General features: G+C 46.3%; 1 long non-coding RNA gene and 1 pseudogene across 1 annotated transcript; both read left to right on the top strand.

Annotated features, from left to right (window-relative positions):
* The first annotated feature begins 321 nt into the window (after positions 1 to 321).
* LOC125507125 lies at positions 322 to 24,538 on the top strand (annotated as a pseudogene).
* Positions 1,931 to 4,446, top strand: LOC125509727. The gene is made up of 5 exons (XR_007284194.1): positions 1,931 to 3,171; positions 3,255 to 3,359; positions 3,440 to 3,485; positions 3,620 to 4,007; positions 4,140 to 4,446. It is a non-coding gene; the product is annotated as an uncharacterized LOC125509727 (long non-coding RNA).
* Positions 24,539 to 26,509: the final 1,971 nt, after the last annotated feature.

Genomic DNA, 26,509 nt, shown 5'->3' with positions numbered 1-26,509 from the left:
TGAGACAAACCGAAGAGAGAGAAAGGAGAGAGGAAAAGCAGAGGGAAAGGAAATGAGAGATAGGTACATCCTCTATTTGATGACCTCAGCATATTGGCTCCACAATGATGGCCTCATGCCTTAGCGTTGGATGAGAGAAAATTAACCAGTAGCCTCACGTCCTTGAATTTAGTTGGATGGGCCAAGGCAGCACTAGCCGTGGTCCCCATTGTACATGCCCTTATGCGCTCAATGAGCTAGCTTGACCTCTTTTTCTTCCTCTAATTTTTTAGCCAATGTACTCCGTCCCTTCACCCTGCCATGTAGGGACCATGCCCACCCTCTCCTTCGGACCTCCAAACTTTTTCAAACGGATCCTTCTCCCGGAAGCCTCGAATCCACACTCCAGACCAGTCTCACCACACTCCAGTCCACGGGAGAAGGGCGACGCGCCGGCGGCGGCGGAGTCGCGGAGAGGGTGCGGGCGATCGCCGTGGAGGGGAATGGCGGGGAAGGGGGTGAGGTGGCTCCACCACTACTCCTCGGTGCACAGCATCCTGATCGTCGGCGACGGCGACTTCTCCTTCTCGCTGTCCCTCGCCGCTGCGTTTGGCTCCGGCTACAACCTTGTCGCGACATCCCTCGATTCCTTCGGTTGGATTCTTCCCACTCCCTCTTGCCGCGGGACTAAAAGTTGCAGTTTAGCACTGCAGATTCGGTGCAGAGTACCCTGATGTAGTGGCTGGAACCCTAGATGGGCTCTAGGATTCTAGGAATGCCGCGTGTTTATTTGTGGATTCTAGGAGGTTCTTTTGAAAAGGGTTGTTAGAGTATTTGATGTCTTCTGTTACTTAAGGAATGCTTCACTGCGCATTTCAATGGTTAGTTGTGGTCCTTGCAAAATTAGTAACTTAGTGCATGGCCTGGTTAGTTGGTTCAGTTTTAGTATTAGTATATACACCAGAACATAATTGATTGTGCCACGGATCTGTGTGACCTCGTTGAAATTAATTATGAAGTAAAATGACACAAGTGCTATGATAAATTGATTCTCATGGACAGACACGCGCAGTGAGCAAACACTGCTTTTTTGTTGTAATTTTTCTTCCTTTGCATAATTGGATTATTGGAACGGAGCATTTGCAGTTGGATAACTTCCATGTGTTCATATGAGCACTGTTACACTGTTGAACGAGCCTAGGTTTTGTTAATGAGTTTTATCTATTGACATCGATCCTTTGTTCTTGGGTCAACGGTTCAGAGTAACCTGTTGTCCAATATACCATATAATAAAAATGTGGCAAATAAACTCTATCCCTGGTTACTCAGCCACTAAAAGCAATTGTTTTGGACCCCAAGAAATATTTCTGGAAACATGAATTGGGAATAAACCAGTAAGAACATTAGCATCAGCAAAACATTATCAGGCTATTCCACAAAAATATCCTGATTTAATTTCATGTAAGCGCCACTTCTTTGATCTGTTATACTGAACCTGTTATCTTTCAATAGTTGTTCAGTTCTTATTTGCATCATTCGTAATTACTCCCTGAGTTACCAATAAGCAGTGTATGTTATGCCCTGTATGCATCAACCTGCCCTTGCTTACCTGAGTTACCAATAAGTTCAGAGGGGTAATGTCGTTTGTGATTCTCTGATCATTTTTTATACTATTAATCTATTTTATCGAAATTTCGTGTTGACAATTCTGTTGGGCAGAGGCTCTGATTGGGAAATATAGCGAAGCAGAAGCAAATGTAAGAGAATTGAAGAGAATGGGGCCCAAAGTTTTGCATGGTATCAATGCAAAAAGCATGCAGCGCCACTCTTATCTGGTGATGAGACGGTTTCATCGGATTGTCTTTAACTTTCCTCATGCTGGGTTCGTAGGAAAGGAGTACGAGCTGCATATGGTCAAGTATGTGTATTCCCTTTCTATGTTTAGATTTATGCATCGTTGTTAATATTTGGTCAATCGTTGGATAACTTAAATTGAAGTTATTTTTCATGCGGACTTATTGCATCGCCTATTTCTTAATGATTTTAGTCAGTATCCCCCGTAACACATATCTCTTTAGGAGTTATCCTCCTGTGTGACTTGTTAGAAAACTTGTTTGCCGGTGGAAGTGGTACTGGAAAGATTCTATAAATGCTGTTTCCTTTTCTGCTTTGATTTTAGTCAGTACCCACAGTTTGTAAACTGGAGTCTGAGCTCTCCTATGTCATGTCACAGTTTGATGTTTTTAAAGCATGTAGCTCTTTATGCTTCCATATGAACTAAATCATTTGGTTAAGTAGTATGTTCTCCATGTAAATGCAAAGGTTGTGTCTCTCTGTATCTACTACCCCTATAAAAGCACGAGAGGCGGAGATCCATCAAATCTTCACCGTATGCACCCTTCGATTCAACGTCTTAGATTCTTTTCATGTTTAGCACCAAGCCACTAAACACATCTTAGCGCTAAACACTCAAAAAAACGCTAAACACATCGCCACACCACACGTCCGTTCCCACGACCCTCGCCACGCCGCTCCGCGCCTCCCCAACCGCCCCGCCTCTGCCGCCTCCACGCCGCTCGCGCAGCCTCGCCCCCGCGCCTCCCCAACCGCCCCGCCTCCGCCGCAGGTCGCCACCAGAGCCGCCCCGCCCCACGCCCTTCGCCGAGCCGCCGGAGCTCGCGCCGAAGCCGCCCGTAGCTGGAGCCGCCGCAGGTCGCGTTAGAGCCGCCGCGGGTCGCCAGCAGCAGTCGTCACGGCCGCCACCAAGGAACAGCGCCCTCCTCCACAAAACTGCGGGCGTGCGCTGCCGCCGGGGCTCCGCGACGACGACGGCGACGAACAAGGTCCGCCAGGGAGGCGAGGCCCTGCTGGCCGCCAAGCCGCCACCACCAGGGCAACGGGCCGCCGAGGAGCTCAGCCGGGCGGCCGCCACCCAGGGGACAATCCAGACGCGTGCCGTCGGGAGACATGGCCCGCTCGCCCGTCGCTCTGCGGCGAGAGGACAAGTTCGACGGTGAGGCAGGGTAGAGGAACTAAGACAACGAGGAGGAGGAGGAGGAGGAGGGGGAGGGGAGGTTTGCTGGGGGGGACACGGTCCGGTGACGCCATGCCCAAGCTAACCGATGGCTTCGACCTCGGCAACCAGGGTCGGTGCATCACTGCCGCCTCCAAGCGCATCGTCACCATCGTCGGGTGCTCCACACATTCAGTTTTCTCCTAGCTAGCAGTTCATACTTGAAATGCATTATACAAATTCATCTTGCAAATTTGTGCAGAATGATGACGCGAACAATTGTCCATTGGGGTGCATAATCAGAGAGTGTTCAGCAGCAGGCAAGATCACGAGTGGTTGCTTCTCTGCCCGGTCGACATGTAAATATGTAATTAACCACACTACAAATTACTTGCAAACTTGCAGTGTTCATAAGTGATTCCCCTCTTCTTTGATTACTTCTTTCAGGCCTGTGTAGGTGCTCAAGAGCACAAATTTCAGCAGTTGGATCGCTGTATGTCACTGACTACATATATTTCCAATCCCAACAAGCACTTCATTCATTTGTAGTTCAAGCATGATTTCAATTGATGCTAGAAATATTCATTTTGAATAAAATAAATGACGTGTGTTTCCATTCGATTGTAGGTTGATGATGACCAGATAAGGCAGATCATTCCATCGATTCTCCGCGCCTGCCCCTCCATACACGACCCCCGCGCCTCCCAGGCCTATCCCCTTCCCTGCAGATTCTGCAGCCTTCGACCCCATGGACGCCACACATCCGTTGCAAGCAATCTTCTACTTCCCCGTCGGCGGCCTGCCTCACAGTCTCTTCGAACTTCCTTCCCCGTCTGCGGCCTACCTCACAATCTCTTCGACACTTCCCTCCCGCCTACCTCACAATCTCTTCAACACTAACCTCCCTGTCCTCCTGCATCCCTGGCTTGGCCCACTCCTTGCATTGCCACCGACGACCCCGCGGACGCAGCACATGCCGTTGTTGATAATCAGGCTTCACAATAAGGAGAATAGGGTATTGATGGAATTATTTTATTTTTCAAGTTTCGTTTTTGCCTTCTTGTTTTTTCTGATATTCAGTAGCCTTATAGTAGCTATTTGTGAGTGAGTTCGCCTACATCGCTAATGTTAATTGTTGCTTTGGCAGGTTAATTAGTTGCTACTGGAAGTGGACAGATTGTCTACGCAGAGCGCTTAGAGAAAAGAGTGAGTGGTTCCATTTTATGTAGAGGGAATGTTCGCAATGCATCTTAAATTTTGGAGAGAAATGAACCCATAAAGAATTCAGCATTGTGTGTTTGTTAACGTATCCCGACAGTATAAATGAACCCATGAAGAATGTTCAGATTTCTTTCCATGGTCAGTAGTAGATTTGTTCGCAAACCAATTGTATTACAGGTTAACTTGTCTATAATATCGCTTCATATTTGTGTGTTTTAAGGTGAATTTACTACAGATCGTGGTATCTATAGGAGGTCAATGTCCATGAATTGCATTGCTGCTAGCTGCAGTCATCAAGTAATCCTATCAAGATTGCTTTGATGTTGTGGTCCGACTAAGCATCAAACATTTGTATGCACATATAGCGACTGTAACATCCGGGGTGTCAAGCTACAGTAAACTCCTGTTAATGGTGCCATGTCATCATAATTAAATTTTGCTAATCATCACTTTGTCCCAAACCGACCTCAAATTCACATTTAAAAGACAAGTCAAAATATTGTTTCTCCAAACTATAATACTAAAATGTTCGCATTTTAGTATAAATCCCCATGATCTTTGTCTTGTTAAAACCAACATCATTTGGCTCTCCCTTTAATCCCTAGGAAAATATAAAGTGGCCCAATGGCATATTAATTGGCTTATTGAATTTCCAAAAATGCTTGAACAATTCTGTTGGCTCTAAAACTTTTTATGCGACACCACAATGTTGTTCTCAAATTGTGTGCCAAATTTCAAGTTTGACTAAATTCATTTTATCACTCAAATAAATACAAATAGTGGCTAACTGAATTACAAAAAAGGGAAAATAGAAAATGGATGACCACAGTACTTTTGGCCCAGCCCACACTCCCACTTACCCCCTTCCTCTCGCTACAGTACAGGAGGCAGGGCGTGGCGGCCATCCACCACCTCCCCGGCGACCTACAAGTACCCCTCCCTCCTTGGTCGAACCCTAACCTCTCCTCCCTCCCCCTCGCGCCGTAGCCCTTACCCTCGCAGACGCCTGAGCCCTCGGCACCATGGTCTCCGACGTCCACGTGCCTACCGAGCACCCCGCGCCCAGCCACCTCTTCTGCGAGCTTCGTCGACGTTCACTCCTTCGACTACATCCACCAATTGGAACCGGGAGCCCCTGCATCGACGGGATCGACGCCTTCTTCTTCCTCGGGCACCACCGTCGATCCGCCGCCTCTGCTGCTCCTAAGCCATCGCCGAGCCACCCTTGTGCTCCCCGGTGAGCACCACGTCGATTCCCTCTATTTCCCCTTTGATTTGTTGTCGTTTGCCGTCGTTCCCGAGCCCGGTCGTCCTCTTCCATGGCTGTGTTCGAGCCTCAGTGTACGTGCACGCGCCTCTGCGTGCTCCTGCCGGTGGCCGCGCCCTGGCTGCAACCCGGCGCACCTGCGCCGCTGCTCCCCTGCACCGACCCGCGCCTGCCGCCACGCTGTTATCTGCTGCTGCTCCTGCTGAAACTTTGCCGCTGCTGTCGCTGTTTTTCTACAGCCCGGCCGCCCCGCGTGCGACTGCTGACGCCTCGCCAGCGCGCCCGCCCGCGCCACCTGCCTGCCTTCGCCGCGTCCAGACTGCCATGCCCCGCCGCCGCCAGGGCACGCGCTCGCCGTTGCTGCTTTCCGCCCGTTCGCACCGCCCGCCGCCCGTACCGCTTGTCGCGCGCACGCGTTCCGGCCGCCCCCTCCGCCGCCTGCAGCTTGCCACGCCAGCTTCCGGCCGCCGCCGCCCCGCGCCTCGGGCCCCTGCCGCCCCCCTCCGGCCGCCGGCCCTCCCGCTCGCACGGCCTACTGGCCATGGCCGCCACGCGCCTCTGTGCCGCGCGCGAGCCCAGCCGCTGGAGCACGGGTGTGACCCCTGCCAGGTGGGGCCGACCCGTTTAATTAGTGGCTAATCCCCCTTTTCACTAACCCTCTCTGCCTAATTACTTTTAGTGCTAAATGTGCCACTAACTAGTCACTGACCCGTGGGCCATGTCCCTGTAGTTTTGGTATTAGTCTAAATTAAGTTCTGTGTCAATGACGTGTGGGTCCACTTCACTATTCCAACAGATAAGGTTTGGTTAACCCGCTGACAATGACATGTGGGCCCATCTCACTGTTCACTGTTGACTCAGTCAATAGCTGACTTTGCTGCTGGCTGTACGTAGCCCCACCTGTAATAGGTTCTGGCTAGGGTAGCCCTTGGTGAGAAAAGTAATTTAGGTGTTTAATATTTCAAAATTAATAATAATCCAGAAATTTCAGAAAATCATTAAATCTTTAGAAATTCATAGAAAATAAACCATAGCTCGGATCAAAAAACTTTGTACATGAAAGTTGCTCAGAACGACGAGACGAACCCGGATACGCAGCCCGTTCATCCGCCACACATCCCTAACATATCAAACTCGCAACTTTCCCCCTCCGGCTCCTCTACCCGAAAACGCGGAACCCCGGGGATACTTTCCCGGATGTTTCTCCCCTTCGCCGGCATCACCTATCCCTGCGTTAGGTCACCCCTAGCACAACGTATTGCCGCGTCTTGCTTTGTGTTACATTTGGTTGCTCTGTTATTTATTTTGTTCCCCCTCCGTTACTTCTTTCCGGTAGACTACGAGACTGACGCTGCTGCTGGTACCCCGATCGACTACGGTGTTGACGACCCCTCCTTGTCTGAGCAACCAGGCAAGCCCCCCCTTTGATCACCAGATATCGCCTACTCTTTTCTCTATACGGCTTGAATTAGAGTAGTGTAGCATGTTACTGCTTTCCGTTATTCCTATCCTGATGCATAGCCTGTCCTTGCTACTACTGTTGTTACCATTACCTGCTATCCTACTGCTTAGTATAGGATGCTAGTGTTCCATCAGTGGCCCTACACTCTTGTCCGTCTGCCATGCTATACTACTGGGCCGTGATCACTTCGGGAGGTGATCACGGGCATATACGATATACTTTACACAGTTACATTACCTGTGATACTGTTCGGAGATGGGGGCTGAAGGGGCAGGTGGCTCCATCCCGGTAGAGGTGGGCCTGGGTTCCCGACGGCCCCCGACTGTTACTTTGAGGCGGAACGACAGGGCAGGTTGAGACCACCTAGGAGAGAGGTGGGCCTGGCCCTGGTCGGTGTTCGCGGATACTTAACACGTTAAACGAGATCTTGGTATTTGATCTGAGTCTGGCCATTTGGTCTATACGCACTAACCATCTACGCGGGAGTAGTTATGGGTATCCCGGTGTCGTGGTATCAGCCGAAGCCTTCGTGACGTCAGCGACTGAGTGGCGCGCGCCGGATTGGACTGGAACGCCACTAGGCTAGGTCTATTTCCGGCCGCGTACGCAACGTGCAGGTGTGCTAAGGGCGATGGGCCCAGACCCCCGTGCGCATAGGTTTAGACCGGCGTGCTGACCTCTCTGTTGTGCCTAGGTGGGGCTGCGACGTGTTGATCTTCCGAGGCCGGGCATGACCCAGGAAAGTATGTCCGGCCAAATGGGATCGAGCGTGTTGGGGAATGTGGTGCATCCCTGCAGGGAAGTTAATCTATTCGAATAGCCGTGATCTTCGGTAACAGGACGACTTGGAGTTGTACCTTGACCTTATGACAACTAGAACCGGATACTTAATAAAACACACCTTTCCAAGTGCCAGATACAACCGGTGATCGCTCTCTCACAGGGCGACGAGGGGAGGATCATCGGTTAGGATTATGATATGCAATGCTACTTGGAGGACTTCAGTCTATTCTTTTCTACATGCTGCAAGATGGAGGCTGCCAGAAGCGTAGTCTTCGAAAGGACTAGCTATCCCCCCCTTATCCCGGCTTTCTGCAGTTCAGTCCACATATAATAGCCTTATTCCAGTTGATACCAATGCATACATATGTAGTGTAGCTCCTTGCTTGCGAGTACTTTGGATGAGTACTCACGGTTGCTTTCTCCTTCCCTTTCCTCTATCCTTTCTACCTGGTTGTCGCAACCAGATGTTGGAGCCCAGGAGCCAGACGCCACCTTCGACGACGACTCCTACTACACCGGAGGTGCCTACTACTACGTGATGCCCGCTGGCGACGACCAGGAGTAGTTAGGAGGATCCCAGGTAGGAGGCCTGCGCCTCTTTCGATCTGTATCCCAGTTTGTGCTAGCCTTCTTAAGGCAAACTTGTTTAACTTATGTCTGTACTCAGATATTGTTGCTTCCGCTGACTCGTCTATGATCGAGCTCTTGTATTCGAGCCTTCGAGGCTCCTGGCTTGTAATATGATGCTTGTATGACTTATTTTATTTGTAGAGTTGTGTTGTGATATCTTTCCGTGAGTCCCTGATCTTGATCGTACACGTTTGCGTGTATGATTAGTGTACGATTGAATCGGGGGCGTCACAGCGACAAAGTGTGCAATGGAGGTTCATGAAAGCATATTATGTATATTTTGTAGTATATGATCCTGGAGCCCTTTCAGGCTATAGGTTGTGTCCAAGAGCCTTTTTGGAAGAAAGCTTCATCTACCACACTGATGCTGAGATTGCTGGTAACCTGCATGTGACCTCTTGTCCTGGTAATATGATGTTTCCTCTATTTATTTTATATAATCAACCGCAGCTATTTCTGAAATTATTGGTCGACGACACCCTTTTTGGTATATCTTTTGTTTTCAAAACTCCTCCATACTGGGCGCAAAACGTTTGCTACTCTTAGTGTTGGTTTAAGTTGATGGGTTTCACATTGGATAGTGACACTGACAATTTCTGCGAATGTGATGTATCAACATTCTCACAGAATGCAACTGGTTGCAGAAAAGCATTACCGTGTTACTAGGTGAAATAATTAAGTCTTACTTGGGCAAACTTTCTAAAATATTGTTATGGGTTGCACTAATGAGAAAGCTCGATTAGAGATTAAGCTCTACAATAACAGCACTCCTTTTTAAGGTATGCATATGTAGCTCAAGCATAGTAAGACATGGTTCTTGTTGTTTCTCATTGCCTTACTACGTTCCATATTATTCATTGAGCTACATTGTAAATTCACTCTTGAACAAATTCTTTGAATTAATAAATCACCTCATGGTCATAGATAGCATGCTGGAAGAAACCCAACCTAATGTGCAAACCGCTAACATTGCATTAAATAGGCATGGGATTGAAACAATATTATGAAAAGTTGGGAATCCATTTTTCAGATAGCTTTCTGTAGTTTGTGTTACTTTTTGTGACAAGCTACTTTCTCCTTAAACAATTAATTTGATTTCTTGAACATTTATATATTTTCAAAATGCAAAAAACATTACCGGAGATGATTGAAGACTAACAATTGAAGATTTACTTCATTTAGGCACCCTGATTTAACCCATGTATGCCTTTATTTTTTTCGGGGGAAGCATATGTATGCCTGAACGAGGAGATTTGTAAAGTTAAGTTCTTTCTTGTGTAGAAGGTATTGGACCGATATATGCTTCTCCTCTTGTATTTACTTCTTGCTTGGCCACTTGAACTGATGTATGGCTGATGTTTTCTAGCCAACTTATAATCTCAGTTGCAGGTATTTCTAAGTTTGGATATTTTTTTGTTTCCATTTATAATTCCCAGACATCCATTTATTTTGCAATGTTGCACAAAAACTATATTTTGTGTAACTATTAGTAATCAAAATAATTGTTGTTCAAACAGTATTTTGTGATGAGTAATTTTATTTAAACTCCAACAATTCCATGTCACCAGTGATGGAAATAGATCTTGCAACTCCAACAACAGAGACCTAATTAAGTACAGTTTTCCATATTTATTTTTTTCCAAATGTTGAATTGACCTCACAACCTTAATGTAGTACTAGATTTATAGATTTCTTCATATTATGTATTTGTCGACTGTGTGAGGTGGATTTTCACTTGGCGATGTTGGAGCAGGGTGCATTGCTAGAAAAGAAGAGAGAGGTCGGGGCGACCAGACGAGATATGATGGGAGGAGAATGACACGGGAAGATCTAGGTGACTTTGGATGCAGTGTTTGAGAGGTACACAGCCCCCGGAATTCGCATTAGATTTAGATGGTCTCTTTGATAAGTTGTGGGTATGAGTAACAATGAACTGAGTGTCACTTACGAACGTATATGATGTATTGTTATTTTTACTGGATATGGTGTAACAACTCACATGCATGAACACTAATTTTATTAGTCGAGATGTGATCTGCGTATTCAAAATTTGGATTTAATGAAACATGCATTGCACGTGCATGTTTACTAGTTGATAGAAGAAATTGATTTGCCCAGAGACTTCTAACTTAAATTAAGCCTTGTTCGGAATCGCGCTGCACCACAACTCCGCTCCCGGAGCGGGTGGAGCTGCAGCCTTCAGTTGAAAATCACGGAGCTGCAGTTTCTCCGCTCCGCAGATTCCGAGAGTGGGTGGGTTGCCGAACAGGGCCTTAGTCTCCGTGTTCTTCGAGTGGATCTCTTAATTGTTGCAAAAGTGACTTCTAGTCTCTCTTCTCATATTAAACATGCCTCTTCCCACGGGGTTCCACAGCTGCATGAAACCGCAAAGCAAGATGAGAAGCCAGACTTGTGGCACCACCATTCAAACCTGGAGCTCTAGTAGTGTACCAGGAGGCCATGAGCTGAAGATGAGCACCCTTCAGACTCGATAATGGCTATTTGTTCTTCATGAACGTTTCTCTTCTGTGCAAAAAGGAAGAGAAGAGGTAAGTGAACCATACCAGCAGAATACTGTAATGCACATTTTACCATGATTTTTGTAAGTGCATGTTTATAGCATGGCTCACATGCATGTTTTTCCCTATATTCTTGGGGACCCTCTTTTTTGGGTCTGGTGGCCGCCCATGGCTGGTGGTTTCCTATTTAGAGTTAACCCAAAAAAAAACCCTTCCTAAAAGCTAAGGGCATCTCCAGCCGTTGCGCCCCCCCCCCCCCGGACGCATAAAAATCGCCCCCTGGGGGCGAGCCGGCAATACAATCGGCGCTGGGGGCGGTTTTGCGCCTAGTCTCGCCCCCAGGCGCCGAAATTGGCCCACTTTGCAGCCCAATTTCGGCGAATAAAGGGCCCATATGGGCGAGAATAGGCCCATATTCGACGTGGTTTCGCCGTGTCTCGGCGTTCAATTATCAACACAATTATTTCTTATCACATATTTCATCACAGAAAAATCAAATACTTCAACAAAATAGTACAACAACAAATAGTTCAATACAAATTATATAGTTCAACAAATAAAAACTCGTATTTCATCACACGGCGTCCCCCTTGAGCCTCCATAGGTGCTCAATCAGATCTTTCTGCAGTTGATGATGCACCTGTGGGTCTCGGATCTCCTGACGCATACTGAGATAGGCAGTCCAAGTTGCCGGTAGATGGTGATCAACTTCGGCTAGAGGACCCTGCCTGTAGTATGGTTCAGTGTCAAACACTGGGTTTTCTTGCTCGCTCTCGATGATCATGTTGTGCAAGATGACACAGCAAGTCATAATCTCCCACATTTGATCTTTGGACCAGGTCTGAGCGGGGTACCGAACAACAGCGAATTGAGATTGGAGCACACCAAATGCCCGCTCGACATCCTTCCTGCAAGCCTCCTGAACTTTCGCAAACCAGTCGTTCTTGCCTCCTGCCGCAGGGTTTGAGATCGTCTTCACAAATGTTAACCATCTCGGATAGATGCCATCTGCTAGGTAGTACCCCTTGTTGTATTGGTGCCCATTGATCTCGAAGTTCACCGGAGGAGAATGGCCCTCAACGAGCTTGGCAAAAACAGGAGAGCACTGCAGCACGTTGATGTCATTGTGAGTTCCTGACATACAAGGAGTGCCAAATCCAGAGATCCTGTGTGGCTACCGCCTCAAGCACCACACTGCAACCGCCTTTGGCGCCTTTGTACATCCCCTGCCAACCAAATGGGCAATTCTTTCATTTCCAATGCATGCAGTCGATGCTTCCAAGCATCCCAGGAAATCCTTTTGCTGCATTCTGGGCTAGGATCCGAGCAGTGTCTTCCGCATTGGGTGTTCTCAAGTATTGTGGCCCAAACACTGCCACACTGCCCGACAGAACTTGTAGAAACACTCTATGCTGGTGGACTCGGCCATGCGCCCATAGTCGTTGAGTGAATCACTGGGAGCTCCATATGCAAGCATCCTCATCGCTGTCGTGCACTTCTGGATGGAGGTGAATCCAAGAGCGCCAGTGCAATCCATCTTGCACTTGAAGTAGTTGTCAAACTCCCAGATGGAATTCACAATCCTGAGGAAGAGCTTTCGGCTCATTCGATAACGGCGCCGAAATGTTTTCTCGCCATGAAGTGGAGCATCGGCGAAGTAGTCGGAGTAGAGCATGCAGTAGCCTTCGAGACGATGCCGGTTCTTTGCTTTCACCCGCCCCGACGCCGAGCCACCTCGTCGTGGCTTTTCATTGCTCGCCAGCAGCTGGGCGAGGGCGGCGAGCACCATGAGATGCTCTTCTTCCTGGACGTCGGCCGCGGCTTCCTCCTCTAGCAGCGCGGCGAGCTCTTCCTCGTCATCCGAGTCCATCGCCGAGTCAGGCAAAACGCCGAACACCTTGCGCTCGGTGGGCGTGTACCCGCTGCTAATTAAACTGCGCCTCCGCGGCCGGAAACGGCGGCCGGAAACGCCCAGCTGCTGTGGAAGGGGCTGCCGCGGCGAAGCGCTGCTATTTTCCGGCGAGGAATGGCTATCTAGCAGAGTAGGGCGGCCGCCGTCGCCGGGATATAGCTAGTGGTGGCGGAGGGCGCGGGGGGTGCGAGGCGAGTCGGGGGAAGAAAACCTTGACTTTTCCCCTGTCGGTGTGGGCCAGGCGTGCTTTTCCCTAGCGCCGGAGCCCCCAACTGCTCCCCAGCGCGCCGGGTTCAGCCTGTGACCGCCGGGCGGAAAAAAGGTCCGAATCGGCGATTTTCGGCGTCCTGGGGGCGCGACTGGGCCGTTTTTTCGGCGCCGGCGCCAAAAAAGGGGCCTGGGGGGGGGGGCTGTTGGGGGCGCGGCTGGAGATGCCCTAATGCTTCAATAATTGACCTTTTGTATCGCCATCTTGACCTTTTTGGTTCTGATCTTAGCTTGTTAAATTGTGATTCAAATTCTAGTACCGTATTGGACTAGACGTAGTACATATGGTGTGGGTTTTTTGCGTTGGTACTGACGTGTACGAGTACAACTCGTTTACTTGTCCTACAAGGACTCCTATCTGTTGCCCCTCATATATACCTCATGTAGTCGCACCTCAGACGGCCTGTCGTCTCGTGCTTGTAATACTCCTCCTCATAGTGATTGCGCCTTCGTGCGTCCGTGGTTTTCTTCCGCAAGGGTTTCCGCGTAAAAATCTGTGTGCAGTGTTTTTTTTATCTCGTTATTATCTAACAAGTGGTATACAGAGCCAAGTTACAAATACGAGATTTGAGATCGAGAGATTAGGGTTGCGTGCGCCGCCGCCCGCGCGTGACCAGGCGATCCGAAGTCGGATCGATTTCGCCGAGACCGACAGGAAGTCGATTCCGTCTGCAAGCCGCCTCCGCGATCCTTAAAAATTGCAGGTTCCACCGATCCGTGTGATTGGTTTTTTGCTCCGCTCGCGTACCCTGGCGCTCTCTGTTGCATCAAGTCCCGAGGATTCGGCGGCAAGCGATCTAACCAGCCATCGGTTCCTCGTGTGGAGACCCAAGCCACGTTCATCTACCAAGCCGTGTGGAGTACTAGTTTGAGTACTGTTCACGTGAAGCCACCGAGTCCAGATTCGTTTTCTTTAATCCTCTCTGATCAAGAGCTTTCTTTAATCCTCTCTGATCAAGAGCTAGTACTAGATAGCCCGCTACTGGTACTATTTGTCACGTGAAGCTACAGTCTGGATTTTCAATTGCTACATCCACTGCCAGGTGCTATTTATCCTACTATCCGTTTGATCTGCATTAATTAAATTCTGTAAAGAATTTTTCTACCGGCTTGTATTACTTTGTGTATACAGTTTTATCGACTCATGGCACCCATGAAGTACGATCTTCCGCTGTTGGACCATGACACAAGGTTTACCCTATGGCAAGTCAAGATGTGGGCGTTGTTGGCACATTCCGACTATGATGAAGCACTGGATAGTTTTGGGAAGCAAAGGATTCAGGACTGATGAGGAGAAAAAAATTGATTGTAAGGCTTTGTCACAAATTCAATTCCATTTGCATAATAATATTTTGCAGGAAGTTTTGAGCGAGAAAACTGCCGCCGCTCTATGGTTAAAGCTGGAAGGGATTTACATGACTAAAGATCTCACCAGCAGGATGCATCTGAAGCAAAAATTATTCCTGCACAGGTTACCCGAGGGAGGTAATGTTTTGAATCATATTTCAGAATTTAAAGAGATCATATCTGATTTAGCTGCAATGGAGGTTAAGTATGAAGAGGAAGATACTGCTTTAATGTTACTTTGTTCACTGCCAAGTTTTTATACCAATTTTAGAGACACCATATTATACAGTCGTGATACTCTCACGCTTAATGAAGTTTATGAAGCTTTGAACTCTAAAAAGAAGATGAAATTAATGATGCCTCATGATGGTTCAAGTTCATCCCAAGCAGAAGGATTATCTGTTCGTGGCAGGACAAAGGAGAAGAACTCTAATAATGAAAACAGAGGCAAAAGTAAAAACGGCTACAGGGGCCGGTCACAATCTAGAGACAAGAAATATTGCAGATATTGCAAGAGAGACGGGCATGACATCTCAGAGTGTTTCAAGTTGCAGAATAAAGAAAAGAGGAAAGGTAACAAACCAGGTGAAAATTCTGCTAACGTTGCTCGTGATGATAGTTTCGATGATGCTCTTGTCGTTATTGCTGGATGTGCTGAGACCAATGATGAGTGGGTACTTGATACTGCATGTACTTTTCATATGTGTCCACATAGAGATTGGTTTAATACTTTCGATTCCACTACTTCTACTGGTTCCGTTTTGGGTTTTGATAATTCACCATGCAAGATTGAAGGCATAGGTTCTATTCGAATCAAGATGTTTGATGGCATAATCAGAACTTTGACAGATGTTCGGTATATTTCGAAGATGAAGAGAAATCTTATCTCTGTTAGTGCCCTTGATGCAAAGAGGTACAAGTATTTAGGTGGAGATAGTGTTTTGAAGGTCACCAAAGGCTCCCTTGTTGTGATGAAAGGTGACTTAAGTTCGACCAATGGTCTTTATTACCTTTGAGGTTCTACCGTTTCAGGTAACGCTACTCCAGTTGTTTCAAATAATTCTGATTGTGATGCTGCTAACCTTTGGCATATGCGTCTTGGATATATGAGTGAACTTGGTTTGGCAGAGTTAAATAAGAGAGGTCTTCTTGATGGATATGAACCTGGTGAAATTTTGTGAGCATTGTATCTTCGGCAAACACAAGAGGGTGAAGTTCAACACTCCGACTTATACAACTGAAGGTATTCTTGATTATGTGCATTCTGATTTATGGGGACCATCTCGCAGAAAGTCACTAGGTGGTGCTAGTTACATGCTGACTATTATTGATGATTATTCGAGAAAAGTTTGGCCTTATTTCTTGAAGCATAAATATGAAGCATTCTCAGCATTTAAGGAGTGGAAGATTAAGATTGAAAGGCAGACTGAAAAGAAGGTAAAAATACTTCGCACTGATAATGGTATGGAATTCTGTTCTAAACAATTTAAGAATTATTGCAAGTCTTAAGGCATTGTCAGACATTACACCGTTCCTTATACTCCTCAACAAAACGGTGTTGCTGAGCGTATGAACAGGACCATTATTTCCAGAGCCCGTTGCATGTTGTCCAATGCAGGTTTGCATAGGCGTTTTTGGGCTGAGGCCGCTTCCACTGCTTGTTATCTCATTAACCGTTCACCATCTATTGCTCTTAATAAGAAAACTCCAATTGAGGTATGATCTGGTTCACCTGCTGATTATTCACAGTTGAGAGTTTTTGGTTGCACTGCTTATGCTCATGTTGATAATGGAAAGTTGGAGCCTAGGGCTGTTAAGTGCATCTTTCTTGGTTATAAGTCTGGTGTTAAAGGTTTTAAATTATGGAATCCTGAAACCCAGAAGGTTGTTATTAGAAGAAATGTTATCTTCAATGAATCTGCTATGTTACATGATGTTTCATCTACTAATGTTCCTGTTGAGAGTGAACATCAGCCTATTGTTCAGGAGCCTACTGTTCAGGTGGAGCATGTTATTGACTCAGGTGATACATCTGGTAATGAAATTGTTGATGCACATGATGAACCCGTCGTTAATGATGATCATGTCACTCCCCCTCCAAATCAGCCTATTGTTCCACCCAGTTGGAATCTTGCACGTGACAGAGTTAGACGGGGTATTAATAAACCGGACAGGTTAATTGAAGAGTGCAATATTGTTTCTTTTGCTTTATCTGTTGCAGAAGAAATTGAAGGTAATTCTGAGCCTTCTTCATATTCCGAGGCTATTATTTCTAGTGATAGTAATAAGTGGATGACCGCTATGCATGATGAGATGGAATCACTTGAAAAGAATGGCACTTGGGATTTAGTAAGATTACCTAGAGAGAAGAAACCTATTCGTTGCAAGTGGGTTTTCAAGAGGAAAGAAGGTGTTTCTCCTAATGATGAGACAAGATATAAAGCAAGGTTAGTTGCTAAAGGTTACAGTCAGATTCCAGGTATTGACTATAACGAAGTCTTTTCTCCTGTTGTGAAGCATAGCTCTATTCGCACTTTACTCAGTATTGTTGCCATGCATGATCTTGAGCTTGAACAATTGGATGTTAAAACTGCATTTTTACATGGAGAATTAGAAGAGGATATTTATATGGAATAGCCTGAAGGTTTTGTTATTCCTGGAAAAGAAAAGCTTGTCTGTAAGTTAAAGAAATCTCTTTATGGATTGAAGCAATCCCCTAGACAGTGGTACAAGAGATTTGACACCTTTATGCTCTCTCAAGGTTTCAAAAGGTCTAATTATGATAGTTGTGTTTATTTGAAAACTGTCAAAGGTTCAACTATTTATTTGCTCCTTTATGTTGATGATATGCTTATTGCTGCAAAGAGTATGTCACAGATTAATGAACTAAAGAAGCAATTGAGTAATGAATTTGAGATGAAGGATTTGGGTGCAGCAAAGAAAATACTTGGCATGGAAATATCCAGAGATAGACCGTCTGGAAAAGTATATATAAGTCAGAAGGGATATATTGATAAAGTTCTTTGTCGTTTTAATGTGCATAATGCCAAGCGAGTAAGTACTCCGTTAGCTGCACACTTCAAATTATCATCAGTTTTATGTCCTAAGTCAGATGCAGATATTGAGTACATGTATAGAGTTCCCTATTCGAGTGCAGTTGGTTCACTTATGTATGCCATGGTTTGTTCTCGTCCGGATTTATCATATGCATTGAGTGTTGTCAGTAGATACATGGCTAATCCTGAAAAAGAAGATTGGAGAGCAGTTCAGTGGATTTTCAGATACCTGCGAGATACTTCTAATGCTTATTTACAGTTTGGGAAAACTAGAGATGGACTTGTTGGTTTTGTTGATTCTGATTTTGCTGGTGATTTGGATAAGAGAAAATCACTCACAGGTTATGTTTTCACCATTGGTGGTTGTGCTGTGAGTTGGAGAGCAACTTTGCAGTCTATTGTGGCTTGTTCCACTACTGATGCCGAGTATATGGCTATTTCTGAGGCATGCAAAGAAGCTATCTGGTTGAGAGGTTTGTACACTGAGCTTTGTGGAGACTCATCTTGCCCTACCGTATTTAGTGACAGTCAAAGTGCTATATATCTTACAAAGAATCCAATGTATCATGAGAGGACAAAGCACATTGATGTCAGATTTCATTATATTCGAGATGTTGTTGCTGAAGGTGATTTGAAGGTATGAAAGATAAGTACTCATGATAATCCAGCTGATATGATGACAAAGCCAGTTCCGACCAATAAGTTTGAGCTTTGCTCAGGCTTAGTTGGTATTTCTCACTAGTCCTATGGACTTTGACGCACAAAGTGTTTAAGCTGATTTGGATGGAGTTATTCACTTTCTTCGACTACTGGAGGGAATTTGGCTCAAGGTGGAGATTGTTAAATTATGATCCAAATTCTAGTACCGTATTGGACTAGACGTAGTACATACGGTGTGGGCCTTTTGCGTTGGTACCGACGCGTACGAGTACAACTCGTTTACTTGTCCTACAAGGACTCCTATGTGTTGCCCCTCATATATACCCCATGTAGTCGCATCTCAGACGGCCTGTCGTCTCGTGCTTGTAATACTCCTCCTCATAGTGATTGCGCCTTCGTGCGTCCGTGGTTTTCTCCCGCAAGGGTTTCCACGTAAAAATCTGTGTGCTCTCGTGTCTCTTTTATCTCGTTATTATCTAACATAGCTTGCATAGGGAGCTGGTGAAGGGGTTCTTTCAGGGCCGGCCCTGGGGAGGGGCAGGGGGGGCAGCCGCCCCGGGCCCCCAAAATCGAGGGGCCCCCTCCCAGGGTACGCAGGTTTGTGATAGGCCATAGCAGCAGTACGTACGTTTTCCTACGCATGTTTTGCTGTTTCCTTTTTTTATGGAGAAACTTTTGCTGTTTCCTTGGATCAGACATCAGGCCCCGTAGAGCAGCGGGATATACTTGGCCTGGCCCTGCACACGGACGGCCTGACGATCGTTCCCTAAAACCCTCCCAGCGTAGAACGTTGTCTGTTCCCCAATCGCCGCAAAGCCATCGCCGACAGATCCCAAAGGGCAGCGACGGAGGAGGAGCACGCCCTACCAGTAGGCTTGCCTTCAGGTTCTGGTAAGGATCGTTTGGCATCCTTTTGATCGAATCCTGTAGGGTTATATGGATTTTGAGATTTATACTTTTCCTTACCCCCGACTGAAAAACCTGTAGTCACTATGAGGATCTTCGCTTTGCATCCCAAAAATAGGAGCCATGGTACTGTTGTTTGATTACGAAAATTAGGAGCATGGGATGAGTCTATTGAAGTGGGATTAACCACTAAGTTGTGTCGAACTCGTTTGCTTAACTGGATAATCAATTCTTTCATTCTGTTACGATGCTGCAAAGGCATTATCTGAAAGGCATTCATATGATTCTTTTCCATAGAAAAAATCATCTTAGATCTTGAGGATCAAAGTGGTCATGATGTTTTTGGATCTGCATGCAAGTAATATAGTGAATTTATTGAATTTCCTATTCAATGATTTTCTCATCTAGTTAATGAAATTTGACTCACGGGCCTCATTATATGTACCAGATGGTTTTAATGCTTCATCAAAAAGCAAAAAAAAAAAATCAAGAAAAACATGAATAAGGAGGCACAGGATGCGTTGAAGCTTGCCAAGGTATGCATTGCTGCCTTATTTGATTGTTTTTGTCATACTGTAAGAAGCATATGCATCCTTAAGATAGATATATACATATTCACGTAAACCAATGTAAATGTCCCAAATGAGATTCATAGTAAGGGTCCCATGTTCTAGCTCCGCTTCGGGCCCCCGAAATCTCCGGACCGGCCCTAGGTTCTTTGGCAATGCACGAGAGCTGCTTCAGCCTAAGGGTGAAATCCACATCAGCCACAAGACATGATATCCTTACGACGCGTGGGATATTGAGCAGCTCGCCTCGGAATCTTCTCTAGTCATGATTGACGTAGTTAGTTTCGAGAAACAAGACTACCCCGGCTATAACCAGAAGAGAGGAGACGGTCCAAAGTCCAACAGACCTTTCCGTCTTGGTGACTGCAGCACATACAAGTTCATCGCGAAACGTAATGACGTTGAAGAAGAATGCCAATGCTACTGCTACATTTGCCAAGATATGAATATGTCCCGCCGTACTTTGACTACATGAGCGGTGGCAAAGCAATGTTGGGAATTAGTAACTGGTGGCACCTTACATAGCAGTGAAATTAGGTGAACCTGTAGTGCATCAACAAACTAGACGTGGAGCTTGAGAGCTATTTTGGTGAGTTGCTAGTGTTATTTTAGTGAACTTGATGTCGCGAAGCACTTTTGAACACTTTTGAACTTCCATGGGCATGGCATTGTAAGTGCTGATGAGGCATCATTCCTGCATTCTGTTACCGATTAGGTGTACTGTATTAAAGGTATGAACAACATTCTGGTAATGAAGATGCAATCACTTTCCTTGCATTGATTCGCACGGCATTTCTCCCTGTTTTCAATTTACCCAAGTTTGGGGTGCTTCATCCACTCGTCTCACCTGTATGTGTTGTTGCTGTTTGTTTTCTCTACCTGCAAATATTGCAAATTTGGTTTGAAAACAGAAAGGGAACTCTAAAATACTCCCTCATGAATTCTGATGAGCGGTTACGTGGTCTTTGGGGGTGTTTTATTTTGATAATCTGAGACCGAACCAACCAATCAATAACCCCTATAAGAATCGAATGTATCGCTATAACGATTTGTTCCAAATTCTTGGTCGAACCGATAAGCTGCATTTCCCTAAAAAAACGATAAGGCAATTGTTCTGTTCACTTTGAAAAGCTAAGCTCGTGAATCCTATATACTTAAGAAGTTCACCTCCACTACCTTATTTATCTCAACATGCAAGCTGTCCACATCAGCAACCATGCCATCTAAACAAAAACTGATTTTATATGCAGCCACATCATCACTAACCCAACAGCTGGCGCCCACACAATTCCATCAACAAATCATGGGACTCGGTTTTTCATTAGTACGTAAAGATCCAGGTCAGCGAAGCGACACATCATTTCCACAAGATTTTTTTAGTACGCAGCAAACTCTGGTCACTGAAACGATTCGTCATTTACTTAGAATTCAGTTTTTACTTGATGCATTTGGAGTCCTGTCCTCGAAGCTATCCCTCGAAGCTATCCATCCTTTTCTATTCGTAATGTATGATGCATTCCTTTTATAACTGGAAGAAGATCACAGATGCATCATGTCTCACTTCCTCACGCATCTCATCTTCCCACATACATATTTCTTATAGAGTTGCGGCTGTCAAAACTGAGCTCCGATGCGAGCGACCTTCATGCCAAGATTGGGTTGGATGTAGCGCCACTACATCGTGCCTGGATGGAACCGCTGCATGCCAATAGTTCTTCGTTGGCTGGCTCCCACATGGGTTCGTTTGGATGACCACCATCAATCTTCTGCCTCAGCTTCACATGCCCGCCACCCCGCATAGTCGTGGCGTCACAAAGAATCTTGCCGCCGCCGCCCATGGTACAACCCTCAGTACCTCCTCCGTTTCCTCCGGCCTGGAGCACGGCCAGCCGGTCGGCATGGTTTGAGGTGAGAGAGGAAGAAGAAGCCCTATTTGCAGTTGAGATCTGTTCGCATGTACTACCAAACCACTTTCCTTACCCATGTCTCTCCTGTCTTCTCAATACCGCTAGCGCCACCTTAAGCACGTGGAATTTTATTGCAGTGTGCAAACTGAACTCCTTCCTATTGTTGGTGTCAATGTTACCGTGTGCAAGCTAAATGGGTAATGCATGACCCTTTCCCTAATTCTTTTTTCATTTTGGAAACTAAAGGACAATAATTTCATTATTGACATATTGCACTTGATCTTGAATTAGTAACCAATTAACCATCACATATTATGATTTAACGATCTGCTCTGCTGCATTTGCACATACATGTGCATTGGGTTTTGTTCAGAGAAGTTTGGATCTATACTTTTATGAGCAGTCCACTGGTCGATCTCTTCGTATCTATTATTTGTCGATCTCCCAACAGTTTCTTAATTAAAGAGGGGAGTATGGATGAAGCAGAAGATTAATTAGGTTCAGTAAAGGCATTCAGTATTGCCCTCTTGACGGTCAGAATCATGGCCACATGAAAATACTTTTATCAGTTTGCATGAATTTAGTCTGTTCTTTTCACGAATATTCTGCAGAGAGTCCATTTTGATCTCCTATCTGCCCTTGCTTCAAATAAAATCGGCCACTTAATTGAAAGTATTGTCAAAGTAATACCTTCTATGATTATTGGTTAGTTGCTTGCATGTGATTGTCATTTTTAACTACATGGGAATATGGATCTCAATGCTTACCTATGTATATGTTCTCATGCTCTTCATATATTATACAATGCTATTTTCATTTTCTTTCAGCTGTCTTGGACATGTTGCCGGGAGTCCCGGACATGTGTTTGATTGCTAATAGTATATGTCTAATTTTCTCATGCTTTTTTCAGGAATAATATTGATGTGTTCTGTTCTCATGTTGCCTACCAAGGGTTGCCAAAGATCAGCGGTCGGCTACGGGTACGCTCTCCTCAATTATCAACGATTCTCACTCCTTCAGAATAATGATGTGTTTATTAATTCCCAATCGATGGACACCTGCTTCATACCCATTCAATTTGTTCATGTACTGGATAAAAGAGTTTGGATTTAATGGGAGGAAGCGATTAATGTTTTGTTGTGAGTACTAGACTCATGGCGAACGATGTCCGATGTAGTCCTCTCACTCATCTTGGCCTGCAATCTCCATTTTGCCAGTTAGATTTTTCGTGTACTCAGATAACTATATTTATGTGGAATTGTACCCTTTGTCATATTTTGTAAGCTAACAAGCCTAATTATTAAGTTTGGTGCATATACAAGGGCCTTACGCTAATTCCTTACTTTTCCAGTGGAGTATTTCTATGCTAAAGTATAGATTATGAGAACACCCTCCTTAGTTACATCTATACAACTTCGTTTTTTTAGTCTGCGGGAAAGAATTTGCAGTACAACCACAAGAGGAAGCCATGACATAATAGAGTTCTTTGCAGCAGGAAAGTTGTAATCAGTCACATCACCATTTAATTTCGATTATCTCTGACAATCATGGGAACTACAGGGATAAATAAAAAATGCATGATTTTGTTAACATACATAATTGATGTGCTGACTTCACCTTATTATGATTGATGTTGCCTGGTAGGCCCTCTGTGCAAGAAAAGTTGATATATACTCTGTCCATGTCACATTGTTGTTGTTGGAATTGTCAGTGCCAATTTAGCCTTATATTTCTTTTTCTTAAACAAGACCCTTAATGCAAGCTAAGAGTACCACATCAACGCTTGGTGCACCATCATATTCTATATAACTAAATAGATTCTTCCAGTAATATATTTTTCTCAACATGTACACATGTAATCTTAACAGTTAAATAATAAAATAAATTGTATGTATTTTTTAGTTTTACTTCTCTGCCAATCAAATATTCATGTATATAAAAATTAAATCTCATCAAAATATATTGTAACCAATTCCCGCATCAACGTGAGGGTATTATCTAGTTTTTTAGACGAAAGGGACCTTCCGGTCTTCCATGAAAAAAGCCCCAAGAGAAGCTAGTGATTCACTCTTACTCCCACTTCTAGCAGAAATAAACTTGTGCCTGGCGGGCATCGAGGGCTGGCATCCGGGGTGGCGGCCCCAGGAAGGTGGTTGACGTGTCGGCGTATGTGGAGTTCGCGCGGGCGACGCAGCGGCCGCGGTGTGCTGGTGGTCGGAGGTTTGTCCTGCCTGTCTAGGCAGCTCGGCGACGGCTGTTCTTCGGCGGGTCACAGCTCCGATGGCTCGGGTTGTGGCGTCTGCGTTCTATGCGGTCTCTGGACCACCAGATCTGGCCGGCGGGAGGATGCAGGGTGGAAGTCTGCCCTTCCCTGCTCGGAGGACGTGCATCAGTGTACGTGCTGGTGGTTTGCCGTGGTTGACTCGACAGCAAGGCGCGGTGGTGGTCCCTGCACGGGCATGGAGCTGCGGTTGTGTTGGTGTGTGTGGGTCAATGGAGTTGCTTGCGTGAGAGTGCTGGTGTCAATGATCCGAGCGAAAGCTTGGCCGGTTCTTGCTGGCCGGCGGCGGCGGCGCTTGTGGGCGTCGCTTTCTTTCTTGGAGGCGCTGTCGAGGTGATTAGGGCTTCCTGCGCTCTCGGGTCAAGATCCTCGGGCAAAAGTCATGATCCTGGTTGGATTAGGCGGGGGCGTCGTCTTCAACGTCGTATTCCCTTTTGGGGGCGTCGTCTTGAAGATCTTGGTCCCATTTGTGATTCCTGCAGGCTGGAAGTGCACTACATTGCGGTCGGCAGGTGCCCGACCGGTGATGAGGTGGTGTGGCGTTGCGACGTGTGTGGTAACGACGATGGTGGCGAGGAGAGCTGGGTCACGACTTGTCCTTCCGATGCCGAAGGTCCGGTGCGCCAATGGGTGTGCCTATGTTTGCTTCTGGCTGTGACAAAGAATTCGGAGCTGCGGGCGGCGGGGCCACTGCAGCACGATGACTCCATGAGGGCGGTTTTCAACAAGCGGTGCTCTTCGGATGTTGCGCTGGACTAGGTCGGTGCAAGGCTTGTAACTTTATCTTGTGATACTCGTCAGCAAAATCGGAGCTGCCATGTCCGCTGCGGTCGACTGTTTGGCGTTGCTTTGTTGTTCGGTGCTACCTCCCGACGGTTGTGTCGTGATCTTGTTGGTGGCCAGGTCGTCCGTGTGTGCCCCTTGAGGGGTTTGTAATTTAGGTTTTTGTCCGGTTTTCCTATAATTAACCGAACAACTCTCTTTTTAATCAATGAAAATGGTAAATTTTTTGCCTTGTTTAAAAAAAAAGAACATCTCATCTCTATAGCCTGCCTACCGATCGAACACTCCAAACTGTTCGATTCCTCTAGGAAGCAAACGTTGCATTCCATTCCGTTAATGATAATTGATAATGGTTCTGTTGAAAGCACGCATCAATGTGACAAACTTCTGGACATTATTAGCATTTCAGAATAGTTTCCCTAAAATAAAACAGTTCACGCATGCACGTGTGTATCCCTTGGCGTTTCAGATTCCCAATGATTAATGGAGTAGTGGATGATCAGAACCCAAGGGCCGGCCGAGGCGTCCCATGCAAGACGCTGCTAGCCATTGGTCTCCCTGCCATCCAATTCAAAACCCCTCGCCGGCACCTCTCGGTTCAAAGACTGGACGCCAGTCCAGACGCTTCGTCACACACACACGCACACCGCGTAGTGTCTCTGGCCCCGCTCTCTCCGGGGAAGGGGAGTGGCGACGCCGATGGTGCAGCTAGTGGAGATCCCCCTGGAGGAGAAGAAGGATGAGAAGCTGGTCAAGTGGCTACGTCACTACTCGTCCGCACAGAGCATACTGATCGTCGGCGACGGCGACTTCTCCTTCTCGCGGGCGCTGGCCACCGCCTTCGGCTCCGGCGAGAACATCGTCGCAACGTCCCTTGACTCCTACGGTTCGACGCCCTTTCCGCTTCCTCTTGCCTCTCGCTCGTACTATATGTTAGTAGCATTCATCAAAGGGTCAGGGTCTTAATTTGTGATCCGTTTCTCTGTTGTTTTCTCTGGCATTTCATCTGTTGGAATACAGTTCATCTGATCAGCATGTATAGCAAAGCGGAACCAAATGTAACGTAGCTGAAGAGACTGGGCGCCACGGTCTTGCATGGCGTCGACGTCAAGAGTATGAAAGAACACACTGATCTCAAGACTAAACGGTTCGATAGGATCGTCTTCAATTTTCCCCATGCTGGACACACATGATCAGTATGTTTACTGCGCTGCAATGTTTACTCTCTGCCTCTCTGGATATGGTTTTCCTTATCTATCATTTTTTCCCGATATAAAGGGAGTATTTGTTTGCCACTTTACACAGAACTTGTAAACAATCATAATAACATTTTCTTGTGTCGTTGTAGCGCCCATAAGCTGCTGGTGCAGAGGTTCTTCCGCAACACCTTCGCCGTCCTCTCGGCGAGATACACGTCAGCCACAAGACGGGGCAGCCATACGACAGATGGGGGATCGAGGAGCTTGCCTCAGAGTTTGCGCTTGCTATGTTTCAGATTGTCCCCTTCAGAAAAGAAGATTACCCCGGGTATAACCAAAAGAGAGGAGACGGTGACAGGTGCGACGAGGAATTCCCTCTGTGCAACGGCTGCACTTTCAAGTTCCGCGTCCGAAGCCTAGACGAGGAAGAAATTGCGTCTCTACTGGCCTCGGTGGCGGTCCAATGCCGCGTGGATTTGAGCCTTCGCCGCGTTGAAATGTTGAACTGACCTGGCATTGACGAGCACCTCTTGCTTATCTGCCACCGACTTCCATGGACATGGCGTGCATGCTGATGGGACATCGATCCATGGCGTGCCTGTAGATTTTTTTTCGAAAAGGGGTTACCCTGGCCTCTGCATCAGAACGATGCATACAGCCATAGATGACTGCATACTTTATGAATTATGATGGACACTGTGGTAATGGCAAATGCATGCATGGGTGCACTTCTCTCCTTCTCATGCTG

This window comes from Triticum urartu, chromosome 5 (assembly GCF_003073215.2).
Source record: "Triticum urartu cultivar G1812 chromosome 5, Tu2.1, whole genome shotgun sequence".
Lineage (NCBI taxonomy): Eukaryota > Viridiplantae > Streptophyta > Magnoliopsida > Poales > Poaceae > Triticum > Triticum urartu.
This window is presented reverse-complemented; position numbering and strand designations above follow the sequence as displayed.